Raw genomic sequence first — 10,581 nt, 5'->3', positions numbered from 1 at the left:
CTGTGCCATTAAACAGCGCTCGGGTCGCTCTGACATCACGTACAGCGTTTGTGTCCTGGTTCATCGTGGCGGGCGGAGGAGGGGAAGACTCTTGTCACAGTAACGCGTTCTGAAGTGGGATGAACTGACTATTGCATGAATAAATCCAAATATCCTGCAGTGACAGCAAGTGGTGAATGACACTGACAACAAGGACACTTCGCAGGACGCTTCAGTGTTTGTAGAGGTAGGTCTTTTTCTCCTGATGCTAATGCTAATTTTGAAGTAAGATAAATATCAAAATGACGCCACAAATCAAAATAATCGGGTTTTACATACTTTTGTGTTAATAATTTTCTAAATGCAGACAATACAACACAACTTCCATGCAAAATTTCTACTGCATTTTCTGGAGTATAAGTCGCACCAGCCAAAAAATAGAGAATAAAAACATATATAAGTTGCACTGGAGTATAAAATGTGGTTGCAAGTGTGAAAATAACAAATAATATCACATATAAGTCACTCCGGAGTATATGAATAAGTATAAATATAAGTATAAGTTGCACACCGGCCAAAACTATGAAAATTGGTGCGTCTTATAGTCCGGAAAATACGGTATATTGTATCTATATTTTTATTTGTCTTTGCTGTATTGTGTCTGTCGTGTTTGAGTGAATTATCTTTGAGTTAAGCACTGTAAAAACTATAGTATTGTCATTATTATGCGTAACTGTTCAAACTTCTACACATGTTGTAGTCTCCGCCTTATGTAAGGAGACTGCGGAGAAACGAACATGTGATAATGTTGGGTCAAAGACAAAACTGTAAACAAGTCGATGTAGTGGACAAGACAACAGTGTGTGATGCAGGCCCTCTCCATGGTGACAGAGCAGGTCTCATTAGATCCAGGGCTGAGGGAGGAATGCTGAGCTGGGAATTCCACAGTGGCTCCACAGAAGAAGGACATGCACCGCTTTAGTCCAGGGAGAAATTAACCAGGGCAAGAAGAGGAGTGTAGCGTTTGAATAGACGTTATCACAACATAGTGTCAATGGTGAGAAATGACATTTGCTCAACACGCATCCAAAATGTGAAAGAGATGCTCTGGTTGAATAGATATTAAAGTACACAACTGTACTTCTGTTTCTACCAGATAAACACTGTATACAAAGTGCACATTATTTACTGATAAGGACATTATAATCATACACAATTGAACTGCACACCTTTATCTCCCTCTGTTGTTAGCCCACAAGCTAGCTCTGCACACCTTTATCTCCCTCTGTCGTTAGCCCACAAGCTATCGCTGCACATGTTTATCTCCCTCTGCCGTTAGCCAACAAGGTAGCGCTGCACACCTTTATCTCCCTCTGCCGTTAGCCAACAAGCTAGCACTGCACACCTTTATCTCCCTCTGTTGTTAGCCCACAAGCTAGCTCTGCACACCTTTATCTCCCCTTCCCGTTAGCCCACAAGCTAGCTCTGCACACCTTTATCTCCCCTTCCCGTTAGCCCACAAGCTAGCACTGCACACCTTGCCAACAAGATAGCTCTGCACAATCCGAGCAACTTTATTGAAATGGAAACTGAAAGTAAATTTGAGCAAAACAATATTCAAAGATAAAAGTTAATACACCATAAGACATCAGCCACCTTTTTTACTTCATATTGACCAATGTCTGTTTCATTGTTTGATTTTCTAACTTTCTTCAGGCAACACCAACAATGTTGGAAAGCCCTGCAAGGCAACTGCTGAATTGAGCTTCCAATTTTAGCTTTTAATTGTATCTTTTAAAAACAACACATTGTTGCAGAAATCCTGTTTGCCAATCGATTTCTCAGCTGGAACCTCTTTAGACAAGTAAACCCATGTAGTCCAACAACAACAAACGCTACTGTCACCCGAGTACCTCCTCCAACACAATATTGTATATTGTTTCATAGTTACAGTGACTTGCCAAGGTCTATTTTGAGCTGGGGGCCTGAATACTAAATTTGGAAGTAAATAATGACGAAGAGCACCGCAAATCCTGTCTGGAATGAAACTTGGCCGAAGAAACACGTCCATATCAATCTCACCTCTTAAGGAGTGTAGCAACAGTAGCTACTTTGCCGTATGTGTACAGTGTGGGTCCCTTACTCTTTGTCCCGTGTTTGGCCCCTCTCTTTAAAGATTGTGATCTACTGTTGCGATTTAAAGAGAAATGGGCCTGTCTGGCTGAACTTGTTTGGGTTGGCTTTGATACTTAACAGTTACCATCGCTACACACTCCCTTTTCCCCATAGAGTAGAACATAGTGTCTACTCTTAAATCATTGTCAAAGTCTGTTTACATTATTAGAACGTGCTTTTCACTTATTCCGCCGACTGCATGGACGGCAAACAACAGTACATTATAGAGGCCCAGTGCAAATCGCTCTTTGGCATCGCACTCTAGTTTGTGGAATGAATTACGGGCTTAATATGGTGTAACCTTTGCCTAAAAGCTGATTAATAATCCCAAAAGTAGTATGGCGCTTAAATGCTATGGAAAATATGATGCGGCGCTGGTGGTTTTCACAGTAAATCATAAGGTTATTGGGGCGAATGGGGCAAAGCTGACAGCATCATTTGTACAAAAAACAGTTAATTGTTGTCTCACATCCTGCGGCTCCTTCCACCGTCCGTGAGTGAAATTATAAAACACTTTGAGGTTGTTTGGTGATGTTCATAAATGCATATCCTCCGCATGTACTTTCTCTGCGTGTGTTTGAGTGTCAGTTCCTGCGTGGAGTTTGAATATCCTTCTCGTGTCAAGTGGGTTTCATAACTGGTATAAAGCTGTTTCTTTCTCTTTTTTTGTTCTCATTTTTGTCCACGGTGCTTCTGTTTTTCTCACATTTACCTCACCAGTCGTTGTTGCGCCGACTGTGCAGAGCTTATAGCTTGTTTGACAACGGTGATTGGAATTGTAGGACACTAAACCCGTCCCACAACAATACAACATGGACTCAGAAACATTAAAGAAAGAAAGTTAATCAGTTCAACAGTGTGTGATCACAAAGTCTGTATCATTGATAATGTGAGTGTAGCGGCAGTGTTCCTGATGATCCTCTGGTTTTCTACAAATGTTCACTAGATTTTCTCCTTTTGGATGTCAGGTACAAACTTTAACATTCAGCAAAGTTTATATTTTGTATTTATTTTTTTAATTTATTGCTTGTCATTGACTCAATCACTGTTAAAACTCTGAATATTGTGGTGTCACCTGCATAAATTATAATTGTATTGCAACTATAGATCCAGTTTTGTGCCCCATAGATGTAACATAGGATTCAGCGTCTTCTTCTCCACAATAAGCTTACTTTATATAGACTAAAATCATAATAATTGCCTTTCAAATAACTACCGCTGCAGTAGAAACATTTGCACGGCCCAATAAAGAGCCATTGTTCGCAGTAATCACTCTTTCTTTTCCCCCCACACAAGCGTTTGACTGTAAAAATGTCAGATGAAGTCAAGCCAAAATCGTGCTGTTGTTGTAAGTCGGGGCCGATGTTTTCCCTGGAGGTTTTAGGAGGAGAGTTCAAACTGGCCGCTGCGGTTCAGAAAATGCACCTTGTTGATAAAAAAAAGCCTACAATGTTTGGAGGGGCTGGAGTTCCCATGGGAGCGCACAGGCCACGGCGGGATACAGCAGTTTCTCTGGACACATGGAACGGATTAGCAGCAGCTCATAAACGTGCAAATGGGCTGTTCTCATTCTCACTCCGGGTTTGGCTTCTTAAAAGGCGACTCCAGGATGTTCAGGTGAAATGTGTGCTTTTATTATAGTTACAGTTTATTCCAATGAGGATTTATTACCACCAAATGACATTACTTATTGATTGTATTCAGAATGATGAGAAACTCGGAGCGTTGCCTTTGCAATTCACAAATAAGAATATGTTTTGAATGAAAAAAAGTCATCAGAAATGTTGCATTAAACAAGAAACTGACACCCATGCATGAGTAGAATTAAACAGCCCCCACCAATGACAGTACATTTGTGAAACTATTTTTACACCTTAAAATGGCATGAAACTAAATATAATATACATTGATACTTTTCTACTTCATACAACTTACTTTATTGTGTTTTTGTTGTTACTATGTGAATTTAAAGGCCCTGATAAAGTCAAATCTGCTTTTCCCCAGTATTTATTTACTGTAAAAGCATCTATTTGTGTGACAGGATGTAAATTATGTTTTTATTTGTTCTTAGTTGTCTCTTAATGGGGTAAATTGTGTTTTATGATTTGTGTGTAATATTTTTCATGTCACTTTTGAAAAAGAGGTCTCGGTGGGCTCTGAGATTTGAGAAAAGCTCTTTTAAAGCCTTCACATGAATATTTAGGATGCTCAGGCAGCATTAGTTAAGTGAGCGATGAAGACTGCTGCAACCTGTTTAAAATGTATCACGTTTTGAGACAGTAAAACTTTATACACCTCTTGTTTGCAGTCCATTGCTTCGTCTCAGCCTGGAAGGGCATCCGGCGTTAAACCTACAATTCAATTTGCATCTCACAGTTCATTCAAGAGGCTGATAATTTGCTGAAAAACTGTTTATTTACTCAGTGCTTTAAATAAATGGAAAAGAGTCACATCTGTCATCAATCCGTGAGCAGTTTATTTGAGTACAAACCCCATTTTAGCTGCAATAACATTATTTACTTTTAACGGTACAATTTTGACACTTTTTTGATGACCCTCGTTGCATGTTTGGTTCCCATCGAGGCATTGCAGATCTAATATAGCCTGCTGTCTGTTTATCCCTTCCTCTGGCCTCTGTGGCAGGTAAAATGTGTGAGAATCAAGACTTTACTGCCGCTTAAGACCGCGCACTAAAATTCTACCCAACCTGTTAAGACCTCTTCACGTAATAAAAGCCTTGTTGATTAAATTCGACTTGGCGTGCACGGATCTCTGCAAGGTCTGCAGTTGCACGGCTTGGTACCTGCTAAAAGTGCTGTGGTTTCTACTTCATTCGGGCTCCGCATAAACATCCTGCTGCTACTCCCTCAGCGCCTTGTTTATGAGGCGAGCGTCTTCAAACAGGCCACACAGGAGGTCGAGGCTGAGCGGTGCATGACGGCAGACAAAATAACAAACACAGTCACACCATACACTGTCAGAATAAATGGAAGACTTTAGTAAGGCCGTGAAATTAAGAGGCATTTACTGTTTTGAAATGTGTTTAATATATGTGCAAATTGCCCCTTTTGAGCTTTTAACTGTGACTGTTTTCACACTCTTATTGATGAATCCTGTGTTTGAGTTCCTTTGCCGCTGAGCATCACAAAACACACTCACATGTTCCTGACAGTTAGAGCTCTGCCTTGCTTTTTTTAAAGTCCATAAATCATCGCCAGACTCGTTCTGAGCATTTCTACTATCAAATGACCTTCATTACAACTGCGTGCTTGTATCACCGTGACAGGGGAGAGCTTTGATTTGTTTTCCATGCTAATACTCTCTGCAGCCAGTAGATGGATTGCTAAGACCAATCTTGATGAGGGAATGTCATACTGGAAAAGATAAAATATGATAGTACCAAATGTTCATGAGATGTCAAAGTAAAAGTACTCGAGAGCAAATGATGCATGATGTTTTTATAGGCCTCATGCTATTGGATGACCCACAGACTTCTGTAGTAGAATGCCTCCACCCTCCCTCTACAACATGAAAATGTGTTGTTGTTGTTGTTGTTGTTGTTGTTGTTGGGTTTTTTGTGTGTTTGATTATTTGTTTTTTTAATAAAATGCTGTACCAGGCCATAACCTGGTGGATTATATTAACTACAGTTTATATTGTCACCCTTGCTAAATGAATGCATGGTTAGGGTTAACCCTTTTACCCATTTACAAGTAACTGATGTAATTTCAGGGAGATGTGGTCAGGGCAATCAAGGTAAGCAGTGATTGACCAATAAAATCTCAAATTACTGTGTGTCACAACAACTATGTTTAAATTGTTCCGAAATGTATCCAAATAAGCCCGTATTCCACTCACTTCTGTCACTGAAGCTTGGCTGAATCATTGTGTCTTTAGTGGCCTCTACAGGCCACTGAGCAGTACTGCAGGAAGCTTAGCTTTTCTTCTGCCACTTTTCGTATTCAAAAGCCCATTCATGCACCGCTCTACAACATGAGCATTTGGAACCAGATCTGACAGCAGCTTCTTTAAGAGGTCTGCACATGCTCTGAGGACCACACAGCTTCAAACCCATAGATCTGTGCTCAAACCACGCTGAAGAAACCTGTGTGGAAGAAATCTGAGCATGTGCAGAGGAGAAGTGAAGCAACAGCAGCGCCAAGTGTCAACAAGAGGCTTAAAAACTATCTTTGTGCACAGCTAAGGTTCTGTTTTACGTTTCTAATGATCAGAAGTTAGTTAGAAATACAGACATTATTTTAATGACATAGAGTGCTAGTTTGTGAAAGGAATTGCTCAGTGAAGTTAGGCTATTAATTCATACATCATTTTAACTCTTTTGCATATTGATTAGGGCAAATGAAAGAAATGGGGTGAAGAGTGGGGCGAGACATTCAATCCAGTTTGTTTTTGTAAAACCCCAAATCCCAACAGCAGTTGCCTCGATGGGGACAATGAAATAGAGAAGAAAATTAAACAATATTCTCAGGAATTTAGCAAATGGATAATGTCCCAGAACATCCCATGTCCAGACCTTCTCCTTCTCTGCAAAACCCAAAGGGGGAAAGTATAAACCTCGGGGAGAACCACAGTGAAGGAGAGAGCCTACTCCCACAGACGCACTTCGATTTGCAGAGAGAGCTGGGAGCTGGAGGAGAGAGGCAGGTTTATCTAGAGACAGTTCATCCAGGCAGATGAAGATCTGTTCATCTAGAGTAGAGAGCGTTCCTCCTCAGGTCACCATCAGCAGTGTGTGAAACACAGTTCAAACAAGGAGTTTGCAGTTTGAAATATCAAAATACTACACAATAATAACTGAACACAAACAAAAGTATTATTTATTGTCATCTTAGCTGCCATTATTCAATTGAATGTGTTCTTTTTATTTTTCCTTTCCTTTCCTGCTTTTATTGGATAGGGTTTATTTGACTGTATGATTGGTTCCGTAGGTAAAACTTAAACTCTAGTTTAACTTCATCTAAATAAATAAAGCATACACAAATAAAATAAAATAAAAATAAATACGTAAAGAGAAGCCAGAGCATTGGTAAAGCCAGTCAAAATAGGATTAATATTTAATATTTAATTTAAGTCAGTCTTTGTTGGAGAATTCTTTCACAAAAGTAATATTCATGAAGATGAACAAAACACTTTTATGCTACAAGTGAAGTCATATGTATTTTTGGTTCGATTGCCACCCAGGCCCTTTCACCTTTGAACCCAGGGTCGAGCGGGGTCACACAGAGGTCATTAGAACAGATGTAATGTCGGTCATATGTTTGACTTTGGAATGAGGCGACAGGATCTGGATAAAAGCTCAAAGACGTTTCCTCATTTGAACCCAAACACTTCCTATCAGAGCGATCGATGCAGAAGAGACGCACTTCCAACACGTTTCCCTTTGATTAGCAGCCGAGACAATGACAGGAAGGCTCTTATTGTTATTATATGCCAATAAATCACGGACTATATTCTAAAGGGAAGTAATAATAAAACACAAGGATCAAGCTATAGTTATATGTGATAATGGAAATCAGGATGCCAAGGAACAGGAGATATTCACGTCTTCAAGCACAAACATCAATGCACAAAAAACAACAACAGCAAATTCAAATAGATCGGTGGATAAAGGTAAAGGTGCACTGTGTAACTTTTCTAAACTTACTTTTATTTATTTAACGTGTCTTTTATCGCTAATATCTTGAAAAACCTGCATCCTTACTGTGAGCGGAGTTGCCTCTCCACAGATATGACTTGTAACCTGGCCGGGTGGCTTGTCTCAATGGCGATATATCATTTTAATGCCATACTGTGGTACATTCTGGGCTTACATCTACAAACAGACATGAAGCATCTTTTCTCTTACACATTGAACATAATGAACACAACATTCTGCTCTGAAAAGATCAAATCAAATTCTAGTTTGATGTATTTTTGAAAAGCGGTGTTTCCAGGGCCAGAAGCTGAGCCTTAATCCCTCTGAAATGCATATGTTTTTGGGCTTCCTGCAGCAACAACACGGAGCTGGAGTGGATAATCAGAAGAATATGTCAGGTCATGAGGAGCTGTTATGGCTGTACTGAAAGAGCAGCAGTGAAAAGCAAAGACAAATAAATGAAAAATAGAAACCCAAGACGAGTGGATTTAGCTCCTGCAGTTATGACAGAGAAAACGTCTTAAACGTGAACAAATAAGGGCTAATAATAAAAATTTGGCTGTGAATTGTTTCAATTAGTCAATGGCCTATTAGTGATTCTCAAATGTAACACACCTCAGAAAATATTTGGATTTATAAGTAATAATTGAAGGGAAAATAGCCAAACACATCCGAACACTTATTCATTTAACATTAGGTGGAGAAAGTAAACTTCTAACTGACATGTACTGTTGAGTTTAAGTCATCGTCGTTTCACTTTGATTGTCTATCTGTCTTTTGGAGCTTTAAGCCGGGGTTCCACTGCACAGTTGTTTTTGTCTTATAATTTGTCACACTACAGGACGAGGGGAATTTAAGTGTTAAGACAGAACACAAACACACAAAGTGTATGAGGGAACATCAGGCTCCAGGCTCTGTGTGAGCATGTGACCAGAGGTGGACCAGTTAGCCGAGGCTAGCGCCGCACACTCAGCACAGCATGTTAGCTGTGTTTTTGCATTTGTAAAAGACACATTGTAAAATAAATACATTTTTTTGTCACCGACAAAAATAAATCCTGCAGAGGACACCTGGTGTCTTTATCACTCATGACTGTGTTTGACTTCTCAGACTCTTGCCTGTTTCAAACTTTAATCTGTTTTACATCACAAAGCCAACATGTTTAATCCAAATATGTGGGTGAAAATGATGTCGGACCACCCTCACAGTATAAACCCCCCATATAAGGCAATGTCCTGCAGCGTCTAACCCTGGGTCAGTGAGGGGCTTTTGGGGACAAGCATTACCGTATATTCCGGAGTATAAGTCGCACAACCCAAAAAATGCATAATAGAGAAGAAAAAAACATAAGTCGCAATGGAGTATACGTTTGGGGAAATGTATTTGATAAAATCCAAGACCAAGAACAGACATTTAATCTTGAAATGCAATTTAAAATAATAACAGATTAAAGACCATGGTGAATAGGTGTACGTATGCTAACGTAGCACCTTCAGCTACATGACGCTAGGAGCCTAAAGCGCCCTTTTGCGGTGGCCAGTGTGGAAATAACAAATAATATCAGACATAAGTCGCTCTGGAGTATAAGTCACACTCCGGGCCAAACGATGAAACAAAGGTGCGACTTAGTCCTTAGCCTCTCCTTGAACCGACACCTTAACGTGGTGGAGGGGTTTGAGTGCCCGAATGATCCCGGGAGCTATGTTGTCGGGGGCTTCATGCCCCTGGTAGGGTCTCCCAAGGCAAACAGGTCCTAGGTGACGGGTCAGACAAAGATCGGTTCAGAAGCCTCTTATGACGACGACACGAACAAGGCCGTTTACGTCGCCCGGATCGGCGTCACCGGGGCCCCATCCTGGAGCCAGGCCTGGGATGGGTGCTCCATGGCGAGCGCCTGGTGGCCGGGTCTTACCCCACGGGGCCCGGCCGGGCACAGCCCGAAAGAGCGACGTGGGGCCGCCCTCCCGTGGGCCCACCACCCGCAGGAGGATCCATAAGGGGCCGGTGCAGAGAGATCTGGGCGGCAGTCGACGGCAGGGGCCTCGGCGACCAGATCTCCAGACACAGAGACTAACTCTGGGGACATGGAATGTCACCTCGCTGGGGGGGAAAGAGCCTGAGCTTGTGCGGGAGGTTGAGCGATACCGACTAGATATAGTCGGCCTCACCTCCACGCACAGTTTGGGCTCTGGAACCCATCTCCTCGAGAGGGGCTGGACGCTCCACTTCTCTGGTGTTGCCCGCGGGGAGAGGCGGCGGGCTGGTGTGGGCTTGCTGATAGCCCCTCAGCTCAGCCGCCACGTGTTGGAGTTTACCCCGGTGAACGAGAGGGTCGCGTCCCTCCGCCTTCGGGTGGGGGACAGGTCTCTCACTTTTGTGGCGGCCTACGGGCCGAACAGCAGTGCAGAGTACCCGGCCTTCTTGGAGTCCTTGGGAGGGGTACTGGACAGTGCACCGACCGGGGACTCCGTTGTTCTACTGGGGGACTTCAACGCCCACATGGGCAATGACAGTGACACCTGGAGAGGGGTGATCGGGAAGAACGGCTTCCCCGATCTGAACCCGAGCGGTGTTCAGTTATTGGACTTCTGTGCTAGCCACGGATTGTCCATAACGAACACCATGTTCAAGCACAAGGGTGTCCATCAGTGCACATGGCACCAGGACACCCTAGGCCGGAGGTCAATGATCGACTTTGTTGTCGTGTCATCAGACCTCCGGCCGCGTGTCTTGGACACTCGGGTGAAGAGAGGGGCAGAGTTGTCAACCGA

The sequence above is a fragment of the Eucyclogobius newberryi genome, unplaced genomic scaffold (genome assembly GCF_026437365.1).
Source record: "Eucyclogobius newberryi isolate DKJ021-1_F unplaced genomic scaffold, fEucNew1.0.hap1 SCAF_1, whole genome shotgun sequence".
Classification (NCBI taxonomy): Eukaryota; Metazoa; Chordata; class Actinopteri; order Gobiiformes; family Gobiidae; genus Eucyclogobius; species Eucyclogobius newberryi.
The sequence above is the reverse complement of the archived record's forward strand: the minus strand, read 5'-3'. Positions refer to the sequence as shown.